Consider the following 6499-nt stretch of genomic DNA (forward strand, 5'->3'; position numbering starts at 1 on the left):
AAATTAGAGCATTTTATTGTACGGCGAAGTTTCTCTAAAATCTTGGAAAAAATAAATAAAAAAATTACTACAATGTTTGAGTATGTCCAAATGCTTGCAAACTGGCTGGATTTCCTCCCCAGGGAGTTATTCACGTTTAAATTTATTTCAACAGAGGGGGAAAACGTTTTAGAGAAGGTTTTAAATAAAACGTTTTAAATAACTTCTTTGAACAACGTCATAGGTTTCTGTGAACCAAACAATCAATTAAAGCGTTGGTATGTGTTGTGATAGATTTCTGTTTTCCAGATAGCCACTTTTTTAACGTGTAGTGTATTTTGATAGCACCGAGATTCTACTTTTAAATGGCATTAAAACTCATTGACGAAAAATCGTCAAAAAAAAGTTATTTCAAAACGTAAAATTTGTTTTAAATGTGATATATCTTTTGTTTTGTATTTGCAAACGAAACCACAAATTTATTACCTTTTCGAAGTTGAAGTTGTAATAGCATTTTCTCATTACACAGAACAGCAGAGTTATTGTACTACAATTTCGTTTCGTATGTTGGTTCGTTCGTCATATATCCATCTCACTCTGACACAATCAAAATCGTATTTCGCTCTTGCTCACTCTCGTACGATACGAATGAATTTACGAAACGAATTAGTTACAGAACACGGCCACATAATATTTCTGCGTAGCGTCACATCTGATCACGATAAATGTACGTAATTAAATAGACTAAAGCCACAAGGTTTCTGACAAATGGAAACTGAATCTGCTTCGCGCTTGCAAGGTGTCTATCATTCAATTCAAGAAAGACAGAGAAATAAACAGAGCTGAAACCTTTATTGATGTAAATGAGATTCATCTGAACACTTTCAATTACTAGACATGGCCTGTAAATACTTACTACTCATTTTTATACTTCTTCTTAGGGAAATATCACATACTACAAATACCGTTTAAGATATTTGAAATGGATTAAGAATAATTAATTGTTATTTCCAAATCAATATGGATATATTGGGGAAAAATGTTTTCATAAATAAATTTAAAAAATAAATTTTATAGAAATACGTTGCTAGAAAAACGCGAAATGTTTGGCCTTAGTAATTGTGACGTCAAGATTTGTGACAATGTTTTAAACAATTCCGAATGGTCGGGAACAAATAAACATGAATCGTGGCGTATAAGGGGCGTGGCCAATGGAATGACTGTTTTTGCGGGAATTCAAAATTACAAATTTAAAAATATTTTTTATGCTGCTAATAATTCGCAAATTTTTTTTTTTTACTGGACAGTATTCCATGGATCTTTTTTACTTTAAACATGTAAAAAATAGTGATATGTCCCTATTTAGAAAGATTTTGAGTACCTTAAACCGGGGTGACTTTGCGTCTACCTGGTATACTTTGCGCCAGAACTACACTTATTGCGAATAATTTTACGTCTAAATAATAAATCTTGTTTTATCGTAGGTACGTTGAAGTTTTTAGTTTTCTATGGTAATGTGTCAGCGTGACGTTTATCTTTGAATAGAATTACTGCAATGGCATTCTTATATGGGCTCACCTTAAAATATTTTGATTATAATGTATACATTCTGTCAAAACATTACTTATCTGATTTATGGTTGATTTTATTATGTGGCGCAAAACATTTACACCTTATGGGATACTTTGCTACAAATTTAGAATTTTTCTGTTTTTTTTTCCATATATTATCATATTGTATTAGTGGTTTTTACTCAATAACTGTGAAAAACGTACCTCTCTCTTCCATTTAAATACGTGTTTTATTTTACTGTAGTTTGATGTTGTTTTGTATTTTGTGATTGTATTTGGTTTGGGTAGGATTTTCCAATATTTACGATCATTGCGTATTATGGCGTTAAGTCGCCCCAGGTTACGGTTGTACGAATTTTTTAAAAACAAATATTGATATTTCAATCCCGTACTCGTCAAAAGATAGAAGAGATTAGCGGAATGGAGGATTTTGCATAGTGTGTAAAGTGATTACTTAAACCCACAGAATAGATAATACACATCTGTGCTTAAATTTTTCTCAAAGAAAAGCTTAAATTTTTGTTACAATATACCTGCCTTTACAATTAATTGATCAATAAGAGAAATATATTACAATAAAAAAAACTAAATTTTTAAGAAGCAAAAATGGCTTATGACTCTGTTAAACATGATTTAAAGTGGCCAATGGACGAATTATAAGCCCTATTAATGCCTTGACTTTCAGATTCTCTTTTCTAAAACGGTATCCATCTATGTTGTAATATGTTAATCCCAAACTCTCTAGGGGGTTAAATCGAGTTCTTATCTTAGTCAAAATATTGTTTATCAAAAAACAAAAGAAAATAAATCCCATCGAACCTTCAACCTGCCAAATGTATCAGAATATATTAACTAAATTTGTAACACCAACATCAAAACATAAAAACGTCAACTTCATAAAAGCAAAAGGCTTCAAAAGGTAATGGCAATTTATTTTATTTTTGTGGTTTAAATCTTACAAAAAAAAATTAAGCTGTAAAATATAAAGGAATACGTTGTTTCTAGTAAAATCCGCTTTTGAAAGGTTTCAAAACAAAGTAAAAATTTCCTAAGCCCGCTTTGTGTAGGTTGTGCCTTTTTATGCCTTTTTACCAACGATAAGTTATGAGCATTCATTATCAAGAAACTTGTGGCACAATTTTCGGACGCGTAGAGTAAAATTTGTGCTGAAAAAAAAGATCTACCTAGATACGAAGTTAAGTGCTATCCTCAATAGTTTTTTTAATGTTTTCTTGGCCATAATAACATTATTTCACTATTTTTTTTAAATAGTCAAATAATTAATATGGCAAAGATATTTTTTTTTCCGCGCGATGTCAGAAAAACTCCACAGGGCAGAGGTTTATATTACATATAATTTAAATTACTAATAACCGAGACATTTGCGCCCTATGGGACAAACGGCACGTATGACGTTACCGCGCCACAATTGTACACCAATGTTAGAAGCGCATTCGGCAGGCATGACGCGTGTCATTGAAGTGACGTGACGCCAACTGCGCGCCGTTTTGTATGTACTAGTTTTTAAACCCGAAAATTATTAACAAAAACTTTTTTTTATGAATGTATTGATTGATAGTTATATAATTAGAATCATGAAAATCAGCTGTAAATATTCAGTATATTTTCAACGTTGTATCCGTTTTGTGAAAATATCATATTGGGTTTTAAGGCCTGTTGATGGTGGTCAAAATAATAAATAGGTTAATGTTAGGTTATCGATAAGGTACCAGGCCCAAAAATCAATAAGTATTTGAGTTTTTCATTAAAACACAAATTAACATTTGAAAAAAAAAAATATTTTAGTAAGGAATTAATTTTAGAAGGAACGCATTTTCAGGGATTATGACTTGCTTTGTATTTTTAGTTAACTCTATGATCACCAAAAAAAATGCATTTTTTTTAATTTAAGATATTTTTTCGAAGCAAAAAAAAGGTTTTTTCGAATAAGGAGAATTATTCTTTAAAAATATCGACATTACAATATTGCATTAAAACGTGTTCGAACATCAACATTATATTGACACGTGATAAAAATATATAAATAACACATTTAATAATTTGTCTACATATTAAATATAAATGTTATTTAATTAAATTCAAACAGTGTTCTTGCACATATAATTTATAAACGGAAAATCGGTTATTATAAACAAACACAATATTTAAATGTTAACATGAGTTTTGTCCGTTGTTTTCTAACGTTAAAAGTTTGGAAAACAATTAGCGCCAAACGTAGGGAAAAATGTTGAAAATTATGAGTTATTCAAAAGAAAACTTTCTGTTTTAGAAGATATTGTGGTTGTTATTACGTTACGGATATTATTTAGTGTGATTGAAAGCCTTCAAAATGGAATGTCAAGTAGATGAAATTGAGCATTTTCGACACCTCCGGTTCGGTTCAACCGAGGTAGTAAAACTAAAAGAAAATATATTAACGCAGTGTGCGGTGAAGACGCTATAAATTATCTAGTAGCTTATCGTAAAATAATAAAGAAGAATACACTATTCAAAATTTAAACAAAATTGTAATGTCCTCTTGTTCTCTTCATTTGAAAAAAAACGGAAACCCAATATGTTATGTCATTAAGAATATTTATGAAACAAGTAATTCTGTCCGTGTAAGTCCTTTTTCATGCACAAGACCTTACCTCTGTTTTGGAGAGGCACATCTAAAACAAAACATATATCAATATTATGTACATTAAATAAATAGATAAATAAAAATTTCATTAAATTAATTAATTAAAAATAGATTATCTTAACTTATACTTATTAAACATTTAGCATGCTTTATTATTCTTAAAAATAAACATCATATTTACAACAGTATGTGATTAATTAAGAAAGCATCGTATTTTCCCCATTTTACAAAACATCATTAAATTCTCACAATAAATACAAAAAAGGCAAATTTGCATTAGATATTACATCACATATCATTAGATATTACATACATTACATCATTATAATAATATTTTAATATCCGTATTGCAAAACAATGATTTAAGTTTTTACATGAAAATCAATATTTAGACTTATTAATTCATTACAAATATTATTTCAATTAATTTTCACGCTTCTTTTACGCATTTACTAATCTAACATAAAACATACATGTTTATCTGAATAATGATATTTAAAATCCGTAATCAGACCTGACGTCACGAAAAAATCCACGGAATGGAATATTTTTAAAATACTTAAATTGCACTGCAACATTATAAATTGATTAAATAAATAATTATTTTTTCGAGTATTTTTTTCATAATTTTTAAGTACATAAATTATAACCATGACAGTCGCCGGTAGAGTCATTAGAGTCGTCGGTATGTTAACGAGTAAATCAGAAATTACAACTAAGGACGTAGTAATTATACAATACACCTCAATTTTTTTTTCCTCTTTTCTCTGAGAAAGTTTGTTGAGCGTTTCTTATGGAAATTCTCAAAAAGTGGTCCAATTTCAATAAGCTTTGCCCCGAGGCTAAAAATACAAATGTTTTTATTTACAATTTTTTTTTTTCTTTTCCACGACAAATATTCTAATTCACATACCTTTTTTATTGAAATATTTTACGGTGAATATCAAATCAATGCATTAGACCCATTCTGAGAATTTTTATACAAAGTATTTAGACTACATATAAGATAAATTATCCTTCTCTAAACATTAAATATTATTTACATACACTGAAAATTTTATATATACATTGGTACAATCCTACGAGTTCACGATTTCATTGACTTGCACCACAATATTAAACAACATTTAAATAATTTCACCGAAATTCGTATTTTCGGAAATTCATACACATTCATACACACCAACAAGCTACAAAAAGTGGCTCGGTGGGATTTTAGTTTTAGTAAAAATATAACAAGTGATTTTTTTTTTAAATTGTAAAAATGTACAATTATGCTATTAAATAAATAAAAAATAAATAAATAAATTTAATCTGATAATCATAGAAAACTATAAAGTGCCATTTAATACAATACCCCAAGGGCGCTTTACTTAAAGTTAATTAAAATCTAAGTGAAACACGTTAGAGTTGTTTCAAATCTAAATACCCATATCATCATCATTCCCTTTCCGCACCGGATGGTGCTTAGGGCACTGCATTGGTAGACAAATAACAGCGTATCTTAATATTTCCTTGTGACATGAAGGTAAGATAATCAGTATTACGCTTCAGGTGCCAGTCCAGGAACTAAGAAATGTCAAACTGCAAAAACATTTTTTTTAATATGAATCTGGTTGTGGTCCCGTGGCCAGTGTCTCGGACTAGCGGCTCAAAGGTCCGTGGTTTAAATCCCACTTTACTCCAACTTGATTCCCATTTTCTAATTGTAAGTTGTTTACAACTCGTTGAAAATAGCCCTCAAAATTAAATATTTGGGTAAATCATAAGAACGCAAATATTTCTTTTTCTATAAATATATATATATATAATGTCAACTATGTCGGGAATTGAACCCGAGACCTCTTGCATGCTAAGCAAACGCGCTGACCACTGCACCACGAGGCCGATAACCTTTTAAAATTTGATAATTAATAGAAATAAAAATAAAGACATTAATTTACAAAAGCTTAATTATTTTCAAACACTATTTTTGTTTTTCGCAAGTCATTTGGATATCTTGATATTTTAAAACATTATAATTATTAGATCATGCGATTTCATTTAACGGAAATATTGATTATAAAATATCCAAATTGAAATCCAGAAACCGTAAATTATTTTTACGTCCAGGTTCTTTATTGAAAACGAAATAGTATTTTTTATTCCGTGTAAACAAAAAAACGATATTTACGAGTATATTCAAATTGTTTTTCAACACAAAATTTAACGCTTATTTCGTATAATTTTAGTAACCTTAATTAACATATAGAATAAATTACGTAGGTATGTCCAATTGTTGAAGACAAATATTGTATTTTACCAA

This window comes from Micrasema longulum, unplaced genomic scaffold, assembly GCF_059751315.1.
Source record: "Micrasema longulum isolate JH-2025_06_02 unplaced genomic scaffold, ASM5975131v1 h1tg000841l, whole genome shotgun sequence".
In the NCBI taxonomy this organism is placed as follows: domain Eukaryota; kingdom Metazoa; phylum Arthropoda; class Insecta; order Trichoptera; family Brachycentridae; genus Micrasema; species Micrasema longulum.